General features: G+C 45.6%; 1 protein-coding gene and 1 non-coding gene across 2 annotated transcripts in view; both read right to left on the reverse strand.

The window, feature by feature from the left end:
- The window catches only part of Gat (sodium- and chloride-dependent GABA transporter), a 266545-nt gene that overhangs the window by 154432 nt on the left and 88086 nt on the right, over nt 1-24027 (reverse strand). The window lies entirely within an intron of this gene.
- On the reverse strand, nt 8866-8938 carry Trnat-agu (transfer RNA threonine (anticodon AGU)). The gene has a single exon. It is a non-coding gene; the product is annotated as a tRNA-Thr (tRNA).

A 24027-nucleotide genomic window follows, 5' to 3' on the forward strand; every position in this document is an offset into this window, starting at 1 on the left:
ACGTCTCTCAGGCGAGGCTCCTTGGCAGTGGGTGCTTGTTCGGTACATTCACGAAGCCTTGCAACTGTCAAAACGGCCGAGAATGCCAACTTTTTCGAAAAGCAGGAGCGTAGCACTGTTCTAACCCTAGGAATTCCATGCCCCTCAAACCGGCTCCGCGCTTTCACACTTTGAATGTGAGTCAAGTTAATAAAGGTTGTAAATTGCCTGACTACGCCGACGAATAAGACATTTTAATGTAGATTGCAGGAATACGCAACACTCAGTCAAGTTGTACGCTGTAGAGGGGTACTTGTGAGGCTTGGTGTAGCGTGCAGCCGCTGGCGGCAACCGCGCAAGAAACTGACATTGTACGACAGAGGACATAATCAGAACACACATATAAAAAAACGTAGAATAAACGTATCCTTGCAATGAGGCCCCAGAACTATTTAAACGCTTTATGGGATGTAGCTGGTTCTGCGAAATAAATGAGTGAACTGGAATGGACGAATAGCAAAGATGTAGTTTGCCCATTAACGATGTTTTCAGGCAACAAAATGACTGTTCGTACAAACACTGTTCAAATTACCCAGGTTTGCCACGCCTGATTGGCTGCTGAGGCTGCACCTACGAAATTAAAACTCAACCCAAACTTAGCATTCAACGCAATTTGGTTATTAAGGCTGGTGGTCGGGCGCTTTCGTTTCGACGTTGTTGCTTGAGCACTTCGTCTCTTTCTAGCTTGGATGCTCTTTCGTAAGCCATATCCAGCGAGATTGACCATGTGATTCCTGCTTTCCAGGGTGGACTTTAGTTCATTAAGGTGTTTTATATAGTCTGTGTTATCACTGCATGCTCTTCTTAGTCTGGTAGCCTGTCCTACAAAGATACCGTGTTTGCAGTGTCGTGGATGATGACTAGTGTAGTCTAGGTACTGTTGTCTGTCCGTTGGTTTCCTATAAAGCGTGGTTTTCAGTTTACCATTGTCAAAAACAACAGTGGTTTCTAGGAAGTTCACTTGTTTATCCGAGTACTGGCATGAGACCTTAATTGTCGGCTGCGAAGAATTAAGATACGAAATGAAACTTTCTAGGGCTGTGCGGCCGTGCTCCAAAATTATGAAGATGTCATCTGTGTATCGAAGGTAAACCTTCGGTTTGAGGGGGAAAGACTCTAAGAGGGAAGCTTCAAGCTGTCCCATAAAAATGTTGGCGTAGGTGGGTGCGAAAGGAGTACCCATGCTGGTTCCAAAGTCTTGCAAGTAGTAAGATGAGTCGAACTCGAAATAGTTGAGAGTTATAACTAGTTTTAGGAAAGCAATGTAGACTTCCAACGCATGTTCGGGCTGGTTTTCTGCTAAGGCCTTTGATGTAGCTTCTATTCCTTCGGTGATTGGTCGGAGAGGTCGGAGACGTCGAGCGGGACCGGAAAGGCCTCATTGGGTAGTTGCCCACCATCGTTTATTGCTTCTATTATGCGGAGGAGGTGTGGGGTGTCCAGAACAAATGAAGGAAGAGAAGTCGGAATGTCTGCCAAATGGTGATTCAGAAACACAGACAATGCTTCCGTAGGCGTGTTGTTGTTAGAAACTATGGGTCTGCCCGGAATGTCAGAAGAGAACAATGCTTCTCAGAAGTGGGGGCTTCATGGATTTTGGGTAAAAGGTAGAAACATCCTGCTTGCTTGTTCGTCGGTCTCATGAAGTTTAGTTCTGTTCCATCTCTCTCTCTCTATCTATCTCTCTCTCTCTCTCTCTCTCTCTCTCTCTCTCTCTCTCTCTCTCTGGTCAGCAGATCTGTGAGAGTGCGAAGGATCGATCGTTTGACTGTATTCGTTGCTGGGATCATGGTCTAAAGGCTGGTAGTGACCATGGTTGTTAAGCTGCCTGTAGGCCTCGTCTGTATATTTTTCCATTGGTAAGATGACAACGCTACTTCCTTTGTCTGCAGGTATAATGATTATGTCTGTTCTGGCTGCTAGGTTATTTAGAGTGACTTCTTCTGAGGTGGTCAATTTTTTGCGTTTATTTGATTTCTTCGTTGTCATTAATATTTCCCTTTATACTGATTTTATATACAAATCGAGTTCTGGAGATTCCTCGGCATCTGTCGTCCAAGTCCTTGGTGCACAGAGTGCGTGGTCATTGATTTCACTATTGTCTTGCTTATCGGAAAACCATTCCTTCAGTCTCATTCTGCGGGAAAATTCGGTCAGATCCTTGTGTAACTCGTATTCATTCACGTGGTTGTTGGTAGGGCAGAGAGTGAGGCCTCGTTCTACGGTAACTTTTTTGGTTGTCGATAATGTTTCTAAAATATCCATAACGTTGCTGTTACACGTGACGGGGGAGGCGGATACAACTTTCTGTTCGGGAACAGGTGTCATGTTCTGTTACTCGTACTGTGGGAGCTAGATTCTACATTTTGATTATTAGCGAGAGGGAAAAATTCCACCGTAGCAGATTCTGATGTGACTAGGGGGACGTCAGATGATTTAGTGCCACGTCTTCAGGCTTAGCGAGAACAGGAGGTTCAGTGGTGCAATGTCTGTCAGGGAAAAAGAGCTGGTCACGTTCAAATTTAACTCTTTGTTTCTTGCACAGCTCGTGTTCCTTACGGTTTCTAAAGGTATCAAGGTCAATTTTCTCTTGCTCAGTGAGTGGAATGATTTCAATCTGCTCATTTAAAACACTAAGGTGTTTGTCACAGTGCTCTCTGAAAATTTCTAGAAGGGAAAGCGATGCACGCTTCAAAGTGTCCTGCCATTTAGCTTTTAGTTCTCCCCCCGTCCCCCTCCCCCCTCAACTAGAAGCTAAATGGCATGATCCCAGCAACGAATACAGTGAAACGATCATTCGCATTCTGACAGATCTGCTCGCCAGTGAATTAATCACCACAACAGAACTAACCTTCATGAGACCAACGAACAAGCAAGCAGGACGTTTCTACCTCCTCCCCAAAATCCATAAAGTTCCCACAGAAGCATTGTTTTCTGCTGACATTCCGGGCAGACCCATAGTATTTAAAAACAACACCCCTACGAAGCATTGTCTGTGTTTCTGAATCACCATTTGGCAGACATTCCCACTTCTCTTCCTTCATTTGTTCAGGACACCCCACACTTCCTCCGCATAATAGAAGCAATAAACGATGGTGGGCAAATACCCAATGACGCCCTTCTGGTCACGCTCGACGTCTCCGCCCTCTATACGAACATTCCCATCACCGAAGGAATAGAAGCTACATCAAAGGCCTTAGCAGAAAACCGGCACCAACATGCGTTGGAAGTCTCCATTACTTTACTAAAATTAGTTCTTACTCTCAACTATTTCGAGTTCGACTTGCAAGATTTTGGAACCAGCATGGGCACTCCTTCACACCCACCTACGCCCACATTTTTATGGGACAGCTTGAAGCTTCCCTCTTAGTGTTTTTCCCCCTCAAACCGAAGGTGTTCCTTCGATAGATAGATGACATCGTCATAATTTGGGAGCACGGCCGCACAGCCCTAGAAAGTTTTATTCCGCATCTTAATTCTTCGCATCCGACCATTAAGTTCTCATGCCAGTACTCGGATAAACAAGTGAACTTCCTAGACACCACTGTTTTTCTTGACAATGGTAAACTGAAAATAGCGCTTTATAGGAAACTAACGGACAGACAACAGTACCTAGACTGCACTAGTCATCACCCACAACACTGCAAACAAGGTATCTTTGTAGAGTAGGCTACCAGACTAAGAGTATGCAGTGATAACACAGACTATATAAAACACCTTAATGAACTAAAGTCCACCCTGGAAAGGAGAAATAACCTGGTCAGCTCACTGGATATGGCTTACGAAAGAGCATCCAGGCTAGAAATAGACGAAGGGCTCAAGCAACAACGCCGAAACGAAAGCGCCCGACCACCAGCCTTAATAACCAAATTCTCAAACGCACTCTCTAACATAAACAATATCTTGCGGAAATACTACCCCATTCTAGGCAGTAATGACCGACTTAAAAAGACTTTTCCGGAAGCCCCAAGAGTTACCTACAGAAGAAACAAGAACCTAAAATACATTTTAGTGCATGCCAAAATTGGCGCTTCCCAGGAACCAGTCATCAGCCCTTGCCTCCGCCCAAGATGCAAGACCTTCAAACATCTGCAAACGGATCGCATTCTCAATAGCGCTGCCAGGCAATACGTTCAGAAGAATAATTCAAGCTTCACTTGCAATTCTTCTGACATTGTGTATATTCTAGAATGCTCATTATGTCTAAAGCAATACATTGGAGAAGCGAGTCAACCTATGAACTTACGCCTGAATGGACATCGGGCCGACACTCATAACAGTGCCTCCATAGCAGTCTTGCAACACTTCAACCAGCCGAACCACAATTTGAATGATCTTAAGCTCTATATTCCGCAGTCAAACTGTAAGTCTCCAAGGTACGGGAAATACAGAGAATCATACTTAATCCATAAATTCAACTGCCGGGAGCCGGCTGCAATAAGTGCTTCGAAAGCCAGCTTAGAAACCTTACGGTATCTCCATCGCACACAAAAATAATGTTCTTACAAAAACTGGGAACCTTCATTCCCAACAACCCTGCCTGCCCATACCCAAAGCTGTTACTTGAATACAATTCCTGTGCATTTGTTTCTTTTCGTTTTTTTCTCCTGTCTTGCTCCCAGCCGATTTCTACATACCACGCGCACTCGCCTCCCTCAACTTTCGGCATTTTTTCTTACTACCTGCTTTACATACACACGCAAAAAGAAAAAGAGGAGAAAAGAAAGAAAACAGAAAAGAATTCCTTCAATCTACCGCAAAGCTCCCCGTGGATTGTACCTGCGCATACCCCTTCTATTCTTCTGCGAGCACTGGCCCCCGCCGGAATTCTTCGGAGTATACGGGCTGTTGTTTACGAGTTTCCTCTCCCACACACAGTTCAGTAGCCTTGCAATTGCACCCCAAAACGCCCCTCTCGGCCCCAAACTTCCCGGAAGCCTCCTTTGAGGTCGCCCGGCACCACCGCAGCCCAGCTTAAATCATTCCCCTGTCTCCCTTGACCTTGACCCTCTTTCTCTATTGCGGGGTCGTGTCGCAATAACCACAACTCCGTTTCTTTCTCACTATTTCGCTCCTTTCAACCGACCGTTGACCCACTGTGCTATCCTCCTTCCGGTTCCGCTCTTAACAACCTCCCCCCTTCCTCTTCAACTCAATCTGTATCTATAAAACAGTGTGCCAGAGATGAACCCTGATGCCTTGAAAAAGACAAGTCCCCTTCTCGAAACGTTGGTAGAGGTCTGAGGCCGCTACCTTTTCCAAATTATTATTTCTATCTCGTGACCATCTTCAAAGACCTCTCGTTCCTTAATACATACATACATACATGCATACATACATACATACATACATACATACATACATACATACATACATACATACATACATACATACATACATACATACATACATACATACGTCATCACCAGCCTATCTACGCCTACTGCAGGGCAAAGGCCTCTTCCATTATTCTCCAATTACCCCGGTCCTGTGCTAACTGCGACCAATTTATCCCCGCAAACTTCTTGATCTCATCTGCCCATCTAACTTTCTGCCGCCCCCTGCAACGCTTGCCTTCTGTAGGGATCCACTCTGTTACCCTCAATGACCAACAGTTATCTTGCCTTCGCATTACATACCCTGCCCACGTCCATTGCTTCTTCTTAATTTCTACTAACATGTCCTTCACACGCGTTTGTTCCCTGACCCACTCCGCTTGCTTTTTTTTCCCTTAATGTTACACCTATCATCTTCCGTTCCATTGCCCGCTGAGTCAACCTCAATTTAAGTTGAACCCTCTTAGTGAGCCTCCAAGTTTCTGCGCCGTAGGTGAGTACCAGTAAGATGCAGCTGTCATACACTTTTTTAGATGCGACTGCATCTCATTCACTCGCCTTGTCCCTGCATCCGGCGTCGTCGGCGTTGTCTTCGGCGTCCGCCCCTCCCCCATTCTCCTTGCCGCGCGAGCTGCGCTCAACGCTGCTCACCCCCTCTCCTCTCCGATAGCGAACACTCTCTCTCGAGGGGCATTGGATTGGATTAGATTGGATTGGCTTGGCTTGGCTTGGCTTGGATTGTATTTGGATTGGATTGGATTAAAGTGGATTGTGTTGGATTGTGTTGCGTCATAGCCGCGGCAGACGCACTGGCACCGGCGCGTCCCCTCACCGTTATGCGCGCTATAAAACGCGGTGCCTGCGCCGCTCCGCTCCATCGTTCCAGCGCCGTTCCTCCGCTGTCCAACGCTGCAAAGTGAACCCCCATGCGTCGCATCTACACAGGGGTTCCCGCGAAGGGAGGTTGGAGTTTTTTCTTAAGGCTGCCATTCATTAGGCTGCCATTGATTATCTGAGAATGCCTGCCGAATGAACTCCGCCCCATTCTTATCCTTCGAATTATCTCTGCCTCATGGTTGTGGTTGAGATCCGGGGACACAACTTGGCCTAAGTAAGTATATTCGCTTACTACTTCCACGGCCTCGCCACTTATCTCAAACCGCTGTGCTGTCCCGAGGTTATTGATCATTACTTTAGTTTTCTGCATACTAATTTTCAGACCCACTGTTCTAGTCTGTTGGTCCAGTGCGGTAAGCATGTTTTGCAATTCCTCCCCTGAGTTACTTAACAAAGCAACGTCATCACCATATCTGAGGTTACTCAGGTATTCTCCATTAACCCTTACTCCACCCTGTTCCCAATGCACTGTTCTGAATACTTCTTGTAATCATGCTGTGAATAACATTGGGGAGATTGTGTCTTGTCTGATGCCCTTCCTTATAGGTATTTTACTGCTCTCCTTATGGAGGATGATGGTAGCTGTGGACCCATTTTAGATATCCCCTAGTATTCTTACATAATGCTCATCTACAACCTGGTTCCGTAATGCCTGAAAGAGTGCTGAAGTTTTCGACCGAGTCAAATGCTTTCTCATAATATATGAAGGCTATATATAGGTGTTCAGAATACTCAGCGCACTTCTGTATCACCTGATTGATCGTGTGAATATGATCCATTGTTTTTTATGGTCCTTTACGAAACCCTGCTTGTTCTTTAGGTTGACTGAAATATAAGGTCTAAGGTTGCAGATATTCTATTAGCGATTACCTTGGTAAGTACCTTGTAGACGACTGACAATAAGCTGATCGGCCTGTAATTTTTCAAGTACTTCATGTCACCTTTCTTATGGATTAGGATGATGTTCGCGTTCTTCCAAGATTCTAGTACACTCGCGGTCATTAGGCATTCCGTGTACAGGTTTGCCAGTTTTTCAGGTACAATTTCTCCGCCATCCTTCAAGAGGTCTGCTGTTATCTGATCCTCACCAGGTGCTTTGCCCCCTTTCATTTCTTTCAAAGCCTTCCTTAATTCTTCTGCCATTACTGGTGGGATGTCTATCTCCTCTGAACTACTTTCTCATTCGGCATTATCTCGGATATCCCGGCTACTGTATAGATCCCTATAGAACTCCTCGGCTACTGTGACTAATTTATCTCTATTTGTGATGACATTGCCTTGCTTGTCTTTAAGTTACACTGTGAAACGGCACTTTAAACGAGGACAGCGAGAGAAGAAACAAAGACACGAGCGCTGACTATCAACTGAGCAATATTTTATTGCTTGCGGAAATATAAATGAAAAATATAATGACGTCCCAACCGTGCGTGAAAAAGAAAAAGAAAAACAAATAAACTCCAGGGGCATCTGCTATGCAAAGATAACTCGAAATTACATGTTCAAGTACACAAGCTCTTTCTAATACAAAGCTACGGAAGGGGTGCGCAGGCACCCCTTCACAGTTTCAAAGTTGTTACACAGCGTTTCACAGCTTAATTATGAACCAACTAGCCCAAACCCAAACTTTAGTTGTCTTTAAGTGCATACATCTGATTTTTCCCCATGCCAGGACGCCTCTTCACTGCTTTCAGGCTACCACCGTTCTTTACAGCCCACTGGATCCTCTCTATATTATACTTCCGTATGTCATATGTCTTGAACTTATTGATTTTATACTTCCGTATGTCAGATGTCTGAAACTTATTGATTAACTTCGAAAGCTCCGCTACTTCTATTCTGTCAGCTGGGGAGGAGATTGTCATGGTTTGCCGTTTCCTAATTAGATCTTTCGTCTCCTGGGAAAGTTTACCAGTATCCTGTCTAGCCAACGTGCCCCCCACTTCTACTGCACATTCTGTGATAATGCGTGTAAGGTTGTCACTGGCTTCCTGTGTCGTAAACTCTGCTTCCTCGTTAAGAGCTGAATGTCGGTTCTGCAGCGCGATCCTGAATTCTTTTTCTTTATGTCTTACTGCTAGCTCATTAATCAGCTTCTTTCGTGCTAGCTTGTTACGGTCCCTTCTCAAATCTAGCCTAATTCGAGATCTTACAATACGGTGGTCACTACACCTTACCCTTCCGAGCACTTCTACATCCTGCACGACACAACGGTTATCGCATAATGTGAGGTCTATTTCATTTTTATGCTCCCCATTCGGACTCCTCCACATCCATTTCTGGCTCTCCCGTTTGCAGAAGGTGTTCATAATACGTAGGTTATTACATTCATACATACATACATACATACATACATACATGCGTATATGTATGTATCTATGTATGTATGTATGTTTGTATGTATGTGTGTATGTATGTATGTATGTATGTATGTATGTATGTATGTATGTAGCGGATCAGAATGGGAAATGAGGGGCTCGTTGAAAATGAGACAGAAATAAGAGTTGGCAGTCAAGAAAACCTCGGAAAGAAAAGGGGAGGATGTGGTAGGCCATTGAAACAGATAAAGAATTTGGAAAGAAAGTGGATAAAAATGCCCGCCAGGTGGGATCCGAACCCACGACCTCCAAAATACTGGTCTGGTGCGATAACCACTACGCTACCAGCGGGGCGATTTTCCCCTCCACTTTCTCGGGTATTTATGTTAAGGTATTTTTGTTTCCTGTGCTTGGGGGTGGTAGCCAGCGCCACTCGGACTACTCAGGGTGAAGGCGACCTTCTTTTTAACCCCCCGGCCGTGACTCGAGTGTCTACGACATGTCAAGAGTGGTCGACCAGCGTTGAACCCTCTTAAGCTTCCTATGGCACCAAGACTGCCAGAACAGAGGCCCTCGCGTTGCATATAGCGAATCAGAATGGGAAATGAGGGGCTCGTTGAAAATGAGACAGAAATAAGAGTTAAGAGTTGGCAGTCAATAAAACCTCGGAAACCAAAGCGGATGATGTGGTAGGTCATTGTGAATGTGGTAGGCCGTGGCGTCTTCTGCATCTTTAATGAAGATCATTGCGAAGTTTGCAGAAGACCGATAAACAAGATGACGTAGGTGTGATCTGTCTTTGAAGTCTGTTAAAATTCCAGCTGCTTTCTCAAGTGACATATCCACTAGCGCAGATTACATTCTCTACACGCCTTATTTGTAACCTCGCCTCACCTGCTCCAGCTCCTGTGTATGCGCCGGCAAGAGGAGAAGTTGGACAGCTGGGCTGCATGCGCCCACTGGGTTGCCTTGTGCAAACTTGAGTGGAAGATAAATTAGGGAAGAAAGCGGGAATCGGGCTAGGCCTGTCATGCGGAGGACTGACAACCAGTAGACCACCAGGTAACAGAACGGCTACTGAGAAGCGGGGCAAGAAGTAATAGAAAGACAGATAACTCAATGAAAATCACGCACCCCTCCCGTCTAACGACGACGATGGTTGAACACGAAGATTTCTCGTGACGGATTCTTTGGTTTTCGTCTGAGCACCATGCACCCCTCTCCAAATCTAAACCGCTTATGATCTCCTCTTGTTTATCCTCCTCTTGTTTGTCGATAAAAATGCTTTCCAACCGTTTTATATTGTGTTTATAAAGTGCCGCGCAGTTCGATAACAATATTTTTTTCTCCACCCCTCCATGATAGGACGATCGCTTGGTTGTGTATGTGCCATACTGCGAATAAACAAGAACTACAACCACAAGAACAATCGTCCCTGTTGCACCTCCACTAGGGCCCGGTGTGAAAATCAAAATAAAGTGAGGCGACCGTAACCACATCGCGACGCTTGCCTTCGCAGTAGGTACTTTGCAGCACCTACACGGATTGATGTAACTAATATCAACCAACTTACACTCTTCTTTACAGTGTCCCAAATGACGTTGAATAATGGTTCGCAGCCTCAACAGACGGCGAGCATTTGGGAAAAGAGAGAATAGCTTAGGTTTGGTGCTTGGTGCGTGGAATGGCGACGTGAGTGGACGTGCAAAGCCGCCCCAACGCGAACTCTACGGAGCAGGAGTTCCTTTCCCCAGTTAACATTGCGATAAGAATAGGAAATGCGACCTTAATAAGGCCCGTCTTAGCGATCATCACCGTGCTCATACAGATGAGCACGGGAAATGCCATGCAAGAGCTGACTATCAACTGGGTTTTTATCAAAGAAAAATTCCGTCCTTCCAGTCTATAAAGAACGCCAGCAGGGCTAAGTACAAGAAATAAAATAAAGAAATTTACATTTGTCGGTGCATCTTATAAATATCTAAGATATCTAATTTTCGGATTTTGGTGTGGGGGGACCACAACTAAAATTATAACACGCTCATTGTATAACAAAAAATAATTTTGCGCATAGGTTTAGATTATCATGGTCGTAACGCAAATGTATTTATTTATTTATTTATTTAAAAAATACTGCATACTATATTTCACCATTCTAGCAGCCGAGGGTTTCCAACACAAATGTCAAACCTTTAAGATGTTTTAGCATGCACGGAGTCGGAAGGTAGTGAATTCCACTCGTCCACAGTTCGTACAAAAAAATGAGTATTTAAATGTGTTATTTTTAGGAACATAGGGTCTAACATTTTTTGAGTGATTTAAACTTGCTGATCGCTGGGGAGGTGGCAGGAGATACAAATCTTTGTTTCAACCAGATTCTTTATGATACAGTTTATAAACGAAGTTTAATCTTGCAATTGTTCGCCTGGTTTCAAGCGATTCAAGCCCATATTTCCTCATTATTTCAGACTGATGAGAAACGCGTGAAGTCCGAGAAAATAAACTGGTGCTTAGTCGCTGGATGCTCTCCAGTTTCTCTATATCTTTCTTTAAGTATGGGTCCCACACTACTGACGTATATTGCATCACTGGTCGAATTAACGTTTTTTAGGCTGTATTGTCCAATAACACGCCCCCAGTTTCCAGCTTAAGAAACACAACCTTTTGTAGGCTTTGGCGCAAATTTTATCAATGTGAGTGTCCCAACTAAGTTTCGTGTTCATTGCCAAACCCAATTATTTTCAAGTCAAACCCAAGTCCAATCCAAGTATCTATCACCTATATTATATTTGTATTTAAGACCGTTTTTTGTGTGTTATTGTAAGAGCACAAGTTTTTGAGTAGTTGATTACCATCCGCCACCTCTCGCACCGGTCAGCAATTTTACACGTTTTCCTTCAGCGATAATTGATACAAAGTGTTACCGACAGGGGTATAAATAACACAGTCATCAGCAGACATTTTCACAGTGGCACCCGTGTCTGGGACATCAGAAATATCATTAGTATATATCAGGAACAAGAGTGGCCCTAGCACCGATCCCTGGGGCACTCCTCGAAGTACGTCAAGGTTTTGGGATTGACAGCTATTAACTTCTACACACTGTGTTCTGTTTTTCAGATAGGCATAAGTCCAGTTCGAAAGGCGGGGAGCAATGCATAGTTGCTGTATTTTGCTTATTAGTAGAGAGTGCGGTACCCTATCAAAAGCTTTGGTAGGTCCAAAAATATTGCGTCAATTTGTTTTCGATTGTTGATTGCATTGGCGAACTCGTGTATAACTAATACGAGCAGGGTCGTGGTTTAAAGCTTTTCCTTAAACTTATGCTTGAAGGCGACTGATAGCTGTGGGATTCCAAAAACGAAGTTATCTGGTCAGAGATTATGTGTTCAAGCGATTCGCAGCAACTACTGATTGATGATATTGGACTTTAGTTCGTCACAAGTAGTTTGCCTTCATCCCTGTGAACCGGCACGATTTTTTCACACAAGCAATCAGGAGGTAGAGAACCTCATTCAAAGACGCATTGAGCGAAACATATAAATATTGCGATATCATATCTGCACAACGCTTAAAAAAGGCATTTCGGATACCACCAGGACCAGACGACTTTTTTGTGCAAAGTTTTAAAGGAAGGAAGCGAATATCGTTTACGCTTAAATCTATATCTGGCATTATGTTACGTGAAATAAGAGAAGGTTCTATCGGATAGAGTGTTGCACACTGGCCCATAAAAACACTGAAATGTACTGTTTAGCACGTTAGCAATTTCGTAAGGGTCAGTAACTTCACAGTCGCCTACATGGAGCTTGTCAACAGACTTTTTGTTTCCGAGCAGGTATCCCCGAACCTGTCGCGGCGCGTTTTTCATAACCTTTACAAGTGTGGTTTTAAAAAACACAATCCCGAGCGCTCCGTATTTTGTACCTCAGTGTTTCCGAAAGGGAAGATATGATATTGTTACTTTACCTGAAGCTTTCCGTTTTCTTGATAGCGTTCTTTTCAGGTATACTATTTCGCGTGTAATCCAGGGATTCCGATGTTCATTTTTCCTAATTGTTGGCACGAATTTATCAAGACACGACAAAGTAATGTTTTTGAAAGTGTTCCACAAGCTTGTTACATCCCCTCCCGTCTGATAATCCCCGAGGCACAAATCCAGTGAATCAATAATAAATTCATCATCAGCAGCAGAATGGTTGAAGACACTTTTACTCATGCCATCCTTTTTGGCAGGGCCGAAATTCGCAGAAAGTAAAACAAGCTTATGATCGGAGATGCCATCCCAAACACTGACTTTAGTGTCATCCGGAAACTTTCCAACAAATATGAGCGCTTTCAGTACTTTGTGTAACCCTAGTAGCCTCTTTGACAAGTTGCACGAGATTAAAGTTTAGCATCAATCCAAGCAACAAGTTACATTCCCGTGTGTCAATTGACCCGGATTGGAGAGGGTGCCAATCAATTGAAGGTAGGTTGAAGTCCCCCGCTAATATGGCTTTTTGATTGAGTTTGTATTTTTGTTGAGTGTAAGACTGAATGTTTTTGAAAAATGCTTCAGGTGAGGAGGAGGGCCGCTAGACTACCCCTACGAGCACCGAGAACCCACGATAATCAATTTGACACCACCCACTTCCATGGTCGGTGATTTCGGCCGAAGTGATACGAGTGACTTCCGTTTTCACTACGAATGCAACTTTCTCTTCCATGCGAGCCGTGATCACATCTAATCATTTTGTGAGTTGGTAGAACAATTTCAGAAAAGGATATCTGGGGATAGCCAAGTCTCTCTAATTGCAATGAGTTGTGAATCATACGTGAAAATAATTTCTTCAAGCTCACGAACTTTGTTAACAATGCTCCTGGCATTAATGAGAACAAAACACAGCTGCTTGTAATCAAGTCAGTCATTCCGGTTACACCGCGAGAGGATACGTTTCAAACAGTATTTCTGCTCATCCCTTTAATATATATCGTCATCCACTCGTAGCACGTCATTATCCAGAGAAACTTTGTGGCATAGAGCTTTCAAGTCATTTGAACAAGCAAAGAGTTGGCTGCGCTTTGCTAGACTGCCCTTGCAAAATTCGTGGTTTTTCGAAATAGGCGTTCCTATTCGTTCGTGGCAGTTTTTTAACGCTAAGTTTTCCGTTGTAATAAAAAAGTTCACGATTACAGGTCGCGTTTTATTGTGGCGTTTTTTTTTCAAATCCTATGAACTCTTTCAATAGAGTTAATAACCACTCCCAGCTTCTGCCCTACCAGTTTTTCACTTTGAGGACTAGTCCTTTATTTATTGAATAATCAATGCTTCGAGCTGACCAATTATATCCCATGAAGGTTCTGCACACGATTTATAAACGTAAGACCCACAATCAAGTTAATAAATATTCCGTCTATCACAGGCATACAATATGGCACACCCCAAAAATAAGCACGAACTATGGTTAGCAATCATTCGTGTACCAGTCAAGTGAAATAATAAATAAACTTTGAGAAAAAATAAACTTCGACGCCAGTGAACCCACGTTTAAAAACACGTTAAATAAATGTTACTTAAGGAAAACGCCTGCAATACTCATGTATAAGGCTTGGAGTATACATGAGCTCTGAAGAATATGCCAATATGTTCCCCTAAAAGAAGAAATTAAGAAAAATTACAAATTACCATAAATTATTGCAAAAGTTTGACGTTGTTGTGTAATTGTTGGAAGTTAATGCGTGCGAATTACTGCGTTTTTTTTTGCGATAGTATGCCCTTTGGCATGAAAAATCTACACATATCCTGCTGTGCATTGTAGGCTTATACTGTGTATAATACATCGGAAATGTATCGCTTTTGGGCTTTTTTTACGATTGTGCTAGTATGTTTAAATTTGTGAACAGCACTTTTATTATGTACACTGCGAATGGGGTGGCTGAGGCTTCTGTCAGGCCCCGTCCGCCTTTCGTCTCACCCTCCCCTTCGTTTAGACAAGAAATAAAAATTCAAAATAAAAATTTAAATGTATAATATAACATACCTTATAAGATACGATATATTATAGGATATAATGTAAGATATCTTATAAATATATCGGTGTTAACATAACAAGCAAACTCACCTGGAACGTTCACATTGAACATATTATTAACAATGCAAATCGTATGCTCAGTTACCTCAGGTTAAGGCCCCATCTTCCGTCAAACTACGGTTGTACAAAATGCTTATTCAGTCCAAATTGAAATACGCCCCTTCTGTTTGGGATCCTTCCTATGACAATTTCATAAATTCACTGGAAATGCCGCAGAACAGTTCTCCACGTTTCAGTCTGTCTAACTATAACCAAACGGCCAGCGTGACAACAGTGAAATCTACCCTTAACCTTCAATCCCTAGCGCTTCGACGTAACATTTCCCGACTTTCATTGTTCCATAAAATATTGCTGCAAACCATGCATTAGGTTTTTTTATTTGTGTTTTCCTTTTACCGCCCGGCTGCGCCGCTCTGTGTTATCTCTGTGCCAAGGGAAGCGCGTGTTCCATTCTTTCTTTCTGTGCCGCATGTGTTATCTGTTCTGATAGGGAGAGCATCCCGATCTAACGTGAACAGCCCGGAATAATCTTCTTGGATCTAGAATGTTCTCGATGCGAATCGACGGTTCGAGAACCACGTGCGCCGAAAGATAAAAAGCCGGCAGAGCAGACGCCGGGGCATTCGATTCTGCGACGCTCGCCGACGCAAGTCACTTTGTTGACCACTGCTTCGCCGCCTCTGTATTCTTTTGAGTTGTTAGGGGAGCACAAGTTCGCTCCAATAAACGTGTTTCTCCTTCATAACAACTGCGTCGTCCTTGGCTTCGTGACATCTGGTGGAGGTGCTGGGTAAGCTGCGTTTGAATGTTCTAGGTACGGTGACGTTGCATCCCTCGAGGTAGTCGATTATAATGCGTAAGTCAGGGTCGGCACGCTGCTGTGCGACTAGGTCGCTCTCCATCACGATTCCGAAGAACGCGCTGTCTTCATCAGAGTCTTGTGCCGGTGGGTCGACGGGGGCGCGGGACAGGCAGTCGGCGTCGGAGTGTTTCCTGCCGGATTTATAAACGACTGTAACGTAGAACTCCTGCAGGCGCAAGCTCCACCGCCCAAGACGGCCAGAGGGGTCCTTCAAATTGGCGAGCCAACCCAGCGCGTGGTGGTCTGTCACAACCTTGAATGGTCTTCCATACAAGTATGGGCGAAATTTTGAAATCGCCCATATAATTGCCAGACACTCTTTATCAGAGGCAGAGTAGTTTTTCTCCTCCTTCGACAGACCACGGCTGGCATAGGCGATTACCTTTTCGCACCCGCTTTGTTTTTGGACGAGGACGGCACCCAAGCCTATATCACTGGCGTCCGTGTGTATTTCCGTTTCGGCGTTTTCGTCGAAATGAGCGAGCACGGGCGGGCTTTGCAGGCGTTTTTTCAGCTCGCCGAATGCTTTTTCTTGGTCGTTGTCCCAGCTGAAAGGGGTGCTATCTTTCGTCAAGCACGTGAGACGCTCTGCAATGCGTGCGAAGTTCGCGACGAAGCGTCGGTAGTATGCGCACAGTCCGAGAAATCTTCGCACGCCCTTCTTGTCTTTCGGCCTTGGGAAGTTCGCAACGGCTGAAGTTTTTGCTGGGTCAGGTAGGACTCCCGCGGCGTTGACGACATGGCCCAAGAACTTGAGTTCCTCGTACGCGAAACGGCACTTTTCAGGCTTCAGCGTTAGCCCCGACGTACGAATGGCCTCGAGTACAGACTCCAACCTTGCGAGGTGTTCATCGAAAGTCCGGGCGAATACGACAACGTCGTCAAGGTATACGAGGCAGGTGTGCCACTTCAGGCCAGCTAGCACCGTGTCCATGACTCGTTGAAACGTTGCTGGCGCCGTGCACAGCCTGAAAGGCATCACCTTGAACTCGTATAGGCCTTCCGGGGTTATAAATGCAGTCGTCTCTCGGTCTCTCTCGTCCACTTCAATTTGCCAGTAGCCGGTCTTCAGATCCATCGATGAGAAGTACTTCGCATGGCAGAGGTGGTCGAGGGCGTCATCGATTTCGATTCCCCCGTTTCCTACGTCTCGATCCCAGAACAAGTGGATTGTCGTAGCAACAGACTACATGACGCGCTACGCGGAGACCGCCGCTCTTCCGAGGGGGACTGCACAAGAAGTCGCCAAGTTTTTCATAAGACAAGTTGTGCTGCGACATGGAGCTCCTGAAGTCCTCATTACGGACCTCGGAACAGCCTTTACTGCGGAGCTCATGTAAGGAATCTTACGCTACAGCAACACGGATCACCGAAGAACGACGGCGTACCACCCCCAAACGAACGGACTAACGGAACGTTTGAACAAGACGATTGCGGATATGCTGTCCATGTACGTCGACGTTGAACATAAGACTTGGGACGAAGTGCTCCCGTATGTCACGTTTGCGTACAACACGGCTATCCAACAAACCACGCAGATGACACCGTTCGAGCTCGTCTACGGAAGACTGCCGACTACAATGCTTGACGCCATGCTGCCTCACGTAGAAGACGACGACCTGAACGCCGACGTCCAAGGATGCCTTCAGCGTGCGGAGGAGGCCCGCCAGCTCGCTCGAGTTCGTATAACGGACCAGCAGCTGGTGGATGCCGGCTGCTACAACCACCGACGCCGAGCCGCCGAGTACCACCCAGGGGATCGTGTGTGGGTTTGGACTCCCATCCCACGACGCGGAATGAGTGAGAAACTTCTGCGACGACATTTCGGACCCTACAAGATTCTACGACGTGTTGGCCAACTTACCTACGAAGTGATCCCCGTTGCTGACTCCGGCACATCACGACGACACATCGGCCCGAAGTAGTCCACGTGGTTCGCTTAAAACCTTTCTACGGACGATGACGAACTTTTATTTTTTATTTGTTCGGACTGTCGCTTATGTTAGCATCGGGTCGATGCACTCTTAGAGGGGGGGTAATGCCGCGAACCATGCATTAGGTTTTTTTATTTGTGTTTTGCTTTTACCGCCCGGCTGCGCCGGTCTGTGTTATCTCTGTGCCAAGGGAAGCGCGTGTTCCATTTTTTCTTCCTGTGCCGCATGTGTTATCTGTTCTGATAGGGAGAGCATCCCGATCTAACGTGAACAGCCCGGAATAATCTTCTTGGATCTAGAATGTTCTCAATGCGAATCGACGGTTCGAGAACCACGCGCGCCGAAAAATAAAAAGCCGGCAGAGCAGACGCCGGGGCATTCGATTCTGCGACGCTCGCCGACGCAAGTCACTTTGTTGACCGCTGCTTCGCCGCCTCTGTATTCTTTTGAGTTGTTAGGGGAGCACAAGTTCGCTCCAATAAACTTGTTTCTCCTTCATAACAACTGCGTCGTCCTTGGCTTCGTGACAATATTTCATCACCAACACTTGCACGAAGAACTCATTTTGCCTCCATTGTACGTTTCTTCTCGCCTTTATCATGCTCATCAAGTCGGCATAGCATCTAGCCGAACGAACGCTTTTTCTTTGTCGTTTATTTACTGTCATTTGCTGTTTATTTACTGAACGTACTGTCATTTGGGCATTGGGTTTGGGTTACTGCCACTGGGATGTTTGTAGCGCCCTTCACGCTTTGATTTCACAATCAGGTCGCCTACCCTGTTAAACACATCTCGTAATCTGTTTTTCTAGTACGTGTAGTATCGTTTTTTGCATCAGTATGTTATGGTTTTTTTCTTTAGTTTTCAAAATTGTTAACATCATGTCTTTCACACTCTCCACAGCTCTAATTTACCTTTAGTTTGAATTCTTAACCATTTCACAAAATCTGACTTGTCCGATCCCCCAGAGTGGGTGCGCGCCATTGTTTTTTGGTACCAACCAACCAACCAACCAACCAACCAACCAACCGCCCTTTCACAATGCAAACGTGGAGACGGCCACTGAGACGAGTAGCAAGGGCGCGGCCTAGTAAAGAGCCCAGCAGGGAATACGTAGAGCCGGGTCACGGCCCTTCAGTAACGGGAGCACTACAAGAAGAGCTCAAAGCGACACGCAAAACACTGGGGGAAAGTGCGTGTCGCCTTTTGGCCTTGTTACAGTGTTCCCATCAGTGATTTTTGTCCTTCTGGGCCCCCCAATGCGGTGGCCTCAACCCGAGAATACTTGCATGGCGCTACCGCGTCGTTTCAAAACGAAGACCTCTCGTACTAGAGAATTCGGCCCCAGATTAAAGTTTACGGGAAACGTTAAAGGCGTAACGTATTTTCCTTGATGAACGAGTTTGAACAATCACGCGTTTTTTACTTGCCTTAGCGTATTTTCACCCAAAACAATGCGGACTACAATTGTTGGCAAACAAGCTGGAGTTCGCAGCATCGCCAGAGTAATCCAAGTCAAAGGTCGTTTCGATTACATATATGCGTAATACAGTCGAACACGGATATATCGAACTCCAAGGGGATCGCAAATTAGTTCGATATATGAAAAATTCGATATAAAAAATATGGGCTCTGAGACCTCACCTATGGCGGACGATCACTTACCGATCGTCGCACTCAAGAATGACAACTAATTCCGCACTCACGACGCAACATGACAATTTATTTCCGTGAAAAAAAAAATCGCTGATCTGGGCCTGCTTCTTCGTCCTGGAAATGAAATTAAAGACGCTGGTCTCGATCTTCTCGAGGCTGCACAACTAGAAAATTCCAGCAGCACGCTGCGCCTTCGCACACCACGCACAACACGCACGCAAAAGAAGAACAGCGCGCACGCACCACAAGAACTTTGATGGTAACAATTCCAAGGCTTTCTGAACGGACTCCAAGAAAGCGCTCGCGATGGTCATCTCCGAGAAAAATAGTGATCTCCGAAAGGTGCGGGACAAATCGCCAAACAGTAGCAACAGCAGCAAAATGCAAAAGGAGGCCGCCAGCGCCTTCGTTCCCTCTTTCCATTCCCGAGACGACATCCGGGGGGAAGAGACCCAGAGAGAGAGAGAGAAAAAACCTCTTTTTCGGCAAGCCGGGGAACGTACGCAGCCGCAAAAAAAAAATAATAATAAAAAAATAAAAAAAAAAGAAAGGACGTGCGCAGTCGGTGCATCCCTACCTCGCACTGTTACATTTTCGGAGCGTTCGGGCTTGTGTGTCTAGAGAGATTTAGCATACCGGGCTCCGTCCGCTAACGCTACGGCGGCCGGTAGCGGGGCCCGACTGGGCAAGCGCGAATTCGTTCCGGTAGGGGGGATTAGTTCCGCGAGCCAGTCTTCGCCATGCCCGCGCATTCTTCCACATCCTCTTCAACCTCAATCGGGAGTGCAGCGACCGCCGAAGAGCACCTTCCAACTCGCGCGGAGTTCGATATACCCAACGTCGGGAAAAATACGGTTCGATATAAACGTACGAATTCCTATACTTTTACACAGAATTTTCAAGGGGATAATTTATGAGTTCGATATAGACAATAATTCGATATACCCGTGTTCGATATATCCGTGTTCGACTGTACTATAATATGCAGTACGCAATAATACTACAAACCCGTTTCAAAGAAAAGCTTTCCACCTCTACCAGCCAACAGTTCCTTCGTCAGGAAACTTCGACAAGAAGCTTCCAAAGCTGCTGGGGAGGCGGAGGACGGTTTTCACTTCTGGAGCCCGGTGTGGATGGCGCGGCGGATGGTTATCCAGCGTTCCTCGCCCGCAGGTTCCTGCTCACAGCGGCGGGCGCGCCGGTGGGACGGCTTTGTCGCCTGAACGACGGTTGTTTTGGGCCTGTTTTCGCGCAGCTTCGCGTCCATTGCGCGCTTCCTATGCACGGCTTGATTAACTTGTTTGACAGCACCTCCTGGGTAACCCGGACCCGACAGAATTAAGTGGTCGTACGGCAAAGATACGCTAAGGATTGGTTTGCAGGGCGGGAAAACAAAATGTAGAGACCACATACAGACTTGTGGCCGTAGAGAAACGCTACCTTTAGCGCACTGCTTGCCAAGAATGGGACTCCGTTTTATAAATTGGTGAATACCTCTTCAGTTGAGTTTTAAGAGGTATTACAAAAGGCGAAAGGAGCAACTGTTTCTGATAAATAGCGATTATAAAAGTTCTTTCAGCTCTCTGGCAATTCTCAAACTAACTAAACTACGGTAACTAGTTTAAATCGGTATAAATGAGAATCGCTAAGCTCACATGCCGAATTGTTTCGGTGTATGCGCTTGTGTCGCGCGCTGGTGTAGCCCCGAGTTGGCACATCAGGATGGCAAGGTTCTGCTGTCTCACCCTTCGAAAGACGCTCCTCTCCGTTTTCTTTCTGCCGACGCGCGGCCGGGCTACAGCGGCGGCGTTCGCCGCTCTAGCTCGGCCGTGGCCGACGCTGCTGCGTTCGGGACGCTGCCCCCGCGAATTCCTGGTAATGGCTGGCAGAATCTCTAGTTTCACTCCTTGTAGAACCACGTATGTGAATTGAAGTGAAGTCGCATGGGCAATTGTCGAGGCTGTCGTTCAAAGCTTTGCTTTCCAACCACCTTCACAGCATGGATTGGAGCCAATTTTTTTCCAGGTAAACTGGCACTGTATCTCTGTTGCTTCATGCGTTTCCTCAAAGTTATGGAGCCTGATAAGCTGCCAACCAGCCCGCCCGAGAGCTGGCAAACCGGGAAAGCCAGCCGCTCAGTGAGCAGCGGTAGGTCTGCCCTCTATTGTCCTTCAACTTAATTGCGCAACACCACCGCCTGTAGAGAACACTATGTCCCCCTCCCCACAAAAGCCTCACGAGCGAATAAGAACGCCACCTTCGACGCGTCGGAACGCCTTTCTCCACCCCGCCCGACCCCCAAATGCCACAATACCGCTCCCGCGAGGCTCCGGGCACCCTTTGCCGCACTTTGTGGGGCTGTGATAAGGACCTTCTACTGCCTTGAACCTAACCTTCACCACAAATGTCCTACCCATACCCCGAGTACTGGGGTAGAGCACTGTACAGCTAGGACTCGACGACCAGCATCGGCTGGTGAAGGGAACTCAAGAAGCCAGATGGTGTCAAGGGGTCCTGGAATAAGGACTGTTCTGCAACACATTTACTTGATTTCGGAGTTGCGAAACTCCCCATGCATCAAAGAGTGGCCCTACGATTGGTCCACTGCCTTGGTTCTTGTTTTACAGTGGCGGCATCTTTTGGTGACAAAATAAACTATACAACTCTTGCTTCGCCGCTCGACGACCTGGGCGAAAAAAGGCATTTGAGTGCTTACGTAAATTTGTTATGCCAAAGGAGCCCAATGTGCTTAACTATGCAAGTGTATATACATACGAAGCAAAAGTAGTAAAAAGAAATACGACCATTGGGTCAACCGTCCCTTGCTCACTGTCGCTTGATGGTCTGCTGTGTGTCCTCTTCGGTCCTCTGGCGACAAAAAAAATCGCTTCGCTTCTGGCGCAAAAAGGTCGCTTCGACGGCTTTATGCAAGCTGAAATTGATTATTTAGAGCCGCTTGATCGGCCACTAGATTAGTTTTGGCATAGAATGATGTTTAGGCCAAACGATAACTGCAAATTTAGTACTTCAGTTCCGACGTATGTAGTGCCGGAGTGCCGGCACAAGCGCCAATTGGTCGAGGCAGATGCGTGGACGCAGAAACAATCGCACCTAAAAACCGGAGTTGCGATAGTAATTATTAACTAACGAAAGCACAAAAATAAAGAATCATGCACTTTAAAACAAAATTTAACTTTAAATTGTCAGTTTGAATAATTCGAGTGTTTTTTTTTTTTTATAGTGCATGCGGCAGCCGCAGTGACGCCATGGTTTCGCACGATCCAAAGCAGGGGCCCAGGTGCGAGCCGTTTTTTGATTCGGAGTGTCGCCACTGCCGACACCGAAGAGCTCTGGTTCTGCAAGGGTAACCGCGCCATACAGACGTTGATTTTGCGTTTCTCTCTTTCTGGGTAGTTTTTAAGTTGCAATGACAAGTTCGAAAGGGACTGTTAGCTAACAGCATTAAATATGGTACCAATGTGGCCAACTTCACCAGTGATTTATATTGGTTTAGGAGCTCAACCTCTACGTTTGTGGCGTAATTTTTTTCATTCATTTATTTATTTTTCCGTCTTCTGTACAGGATTAATTTTCTGGTCAATCTAAGCACGCAGTGCTTATAAAATACAATTATGATACAACTTTCCAATACGAAAGAAATAACCAATTAGTTGTGACAAGGTAGGCAGGCAATAAATACAATAGGTCCTGGATTTATTTTTCGAATAATTACTTAAGGTTATACTTGCACTCACAACGAAAACATATGTAATTCGCTATAACCTACGATGCTTGTAGTTTACGACTTAAGAGGCAGCTCGCGAGAAAGTTGTCATCAATTTTTCTGCCCCAGTTTGTAAACAAAGCACCTTCCGGGGTAAACTTCTAGTATCTTCATTATTCCAAAGGGTTGTTCCATCAATCAATAAGCTTTAGCTCAAGACGACGCGCAATCATCTCGATGGAGGAAATGTTTACATCTTGCAAAACACGTATCGAGCTAACACTGTGCTCCATCTAGCAGCACGCTTTGAATCTAGGCACATTATTTCAGCCTCTGCGAATGCAACTCATCCTACCGGAACAATTGCAAGCTACTTGCTACAGCCTCCGCAATATTATATATGTTTCAGTACTTCTCTGCAATTAAATTTTTGGCAAGGATTTCCTACCCCGACAAGATTTTGAATACTTATTTTTGGAACCTGGGCGGTTTATCTTCTAGTCGGTTTCAGCAGACAGCAAAGTCATCGCCTCGTTTGATGGCGTCAGACATACCGGTACTCTGTGCCTTTGACAAAAAGAAATAGGCCTCAACTGCTTCGCCGGTGTTTTGCCAAAACTGTGGCAGCAACCTGGCAACTGTGTAAGAGCTTAGCCGCCGGCGAAGGATGCTGCTAGCCTCCGTGCGAGAAGTTGCCCGACAAGCCATCAATCATGAGCTTGGACCTCTCACCGACATCTCCGTCCCCATATGGCTTCGAACACACAACCGAAAGACGAATCATCTCGTGGCAATTCGAGCACATACTGCATGCCAGGAGGTCCGTTTCCTTCCTGTGTTTATTAGTCGAAACATCTCCGCAGCTTCAATTTTTTGCGGCCCCGACCAATGAGAAATGATTTGGTTGAGGTGTGACGATGACAACAAAGACTACATTGCCCAACGTGCCTAGACTATTTTTTTTCAAAAAAAATTACTTGTTTGTAAACTAAGCGATTTCTACGTCTAATCAAACGCTACCTGAACCCACAGCAAGCTATTCAGGGAATAGAAAATGGCAAAGTTAGCTGAATTCTTCAAAGCTTTAGATTGCCATTCGGAGGACGCGCTTCCAAGAACCAACACGCTTTTATTCAACCCGAGTAACTGTGACATTGTTGTCATACATTCCTAGACAACGGTTTTCTGGT

This window comes from Haemaphysalis longicornis, unplaced genomic scaffold (genome assembly GCF_048455015.1).
Source record: "Haemaphysalis longicornis isolate Haplotype H1 unplaced genomic scaffold, Haemaphysalis longicornis Haplotype H1 scaffold_10, whole genome shotgun sequence".
Lineage (NCBI taxonomy): Eukaryota > Metazoa > Arthropoda > Arachnida > Ixodida > Ixodidae > Haemaphysalis > Haemaphysalis longicornis.